This window comes from Hylobates moloch, unplaced genomic scaffold (genome assembly GCF_009828535.3).
Source record: "Hylobates moloch isolate HMO894 unplaced genomic scaffold, HMol_V3 SCAFFOLD_9, whole genome shotgun sequence".
NCBI lineage: Eukaryota > Metazoa > Chordata > Mammalia > Primates > Hylobatidae > Hylobates > Hylobates moloch.
In genome coordinates this window covers 58,379,233-58,380,946 of record NW_026652284.1, presented here as the reverse complement: position 1 = coordinate 58,380,946, position 1,714 = coordinate 58,379,233, and positions in this window count along the sequence as shown.

Here is a 1,714-nt window from a genome sequence, read left to right as displayed (position 1 = left end):
CTCCTTTTATCCTCATACATCAGAATACACTGACAGCTCTTCCATACAGGGACCATGCAGATCTGTCCCCCAGGAAAATATATGCAAACACCTCCAGAACATTGAAATGGTTGCTAGGCATCACAATGGTGACATCTTTATGATAAACACAGTATGCAAAAGAAGGCCTCATAGAAGAATAACAAATTATTACATCCAGAGGGCAATTTTACAAGATTAACTGGTGTAATAAATTACTACTAGAGTCAGAATAGCACATTACCCTTTAAGGTATTTCACAGTGGAGACAAAATGAACTGGCCTATAAAAACTCAGAGAATGTAGGAGAGAATAACAAACTGCTTTTTCACATTTCTGAAAGATAGTCATGATACTTATAATATGGTGAGTTCAGCAAGTAATTATTGTAAAATAGTGTTAGGCATGCCGTTCATGCTAACATGACTATGTTTATTATTTTCCATACTGCTTTGAATTCTTAGTAACATTGCATTTGTACACTGTCGACTTAATGAAAAGCCTGTAGCATTTTATTTCTAAGACAAATGCAATACATACAAGATTACACAGTAAATTCCAAGGCTTGAGTATATTTCATAATAATTAATAAATATATGTATTGACAGCATAATAGGAGTTCTGGTATCTCTATGAGAGATAATGAATTGTTTCACTTGATTCTCAGCAGGTATTCAAAAACTTAAATGTTTCTTAATTTCAATATTGAATTTACATTGCTTTTTTTTTTAAATAATGCTATTTTACTTTTTCTTGCCTATACTCACATTACAAAAGTGAGAAAAAAATTTTTAAAAATCTGTAGCTTGAACATTGGAAGCATGAAAAGTTATATAGAATTATTATTTTATTTTTAGTTCATTAAAAGAACAGTAGCTGTCAGATGTCCACACTTTTTCATTCATCAATAATAATTCTAACTTCCAGTCTTGAGTCTAGTACTCTAATAAATAAAGAAAATAAAAGGGACCTGGCATGGTGGCTCATGCCTGTAATCCCAGCACTTTGGGAAGCTGAGGCAGGCGGATTCACCTGATGTCAAGGGTTTGAGACCAGCCTGGCCAAAATGGTGAAACCCTGTCTGTACTAAAAAATATAAACATTAGCCGGGCATGGTAGTGCGCACCTGTAATCCTAGCTATCTGGGAGGCTGAGGCAGGAGAATCGCTGGACCCTGGGAGGTGGAGGCTGCAGTGAACCGAGATCATGCCATTGCACTCCAGCCTGGGTGATAGAGAGAGACTCTGTCTCAAATGAAAAAAAAAAAAAAAAAAGAAAAGTAAAAAGAAAAGAAGGAAAGGTGGGGAAAGGGGAGAAAGAGAGAGAGAGAGAGATGGAGTGTTTATTCAGGTTCATGAATCTTTAAGATCAAAGTGTGTTCTATTCATCTCCTTCCTACCACCCACCACCCCTCATAAAGCTTTCTACTGTGGCTGCCATACAAAGTGACTTGACAAGCAAATGAATTTAGTATAGTGTTCACATAGTGTGAACTATACTCTGTCTCTTTTGAGACAGAGTCTTTCAGGATGTTCCTCACTTAATCAGGATCATGTTCTTTTTGACTCATCTTCAGATTTCCTCACGGTGAATTTGCTGATGCCTACAGCATAGTCCTTGAAGGTAGAAAGGAGTAGTTAAATTAGTGCTAACAATTACTGGGTTTGGACAAAAGATGGGGTTGGGGGAGTAAAGA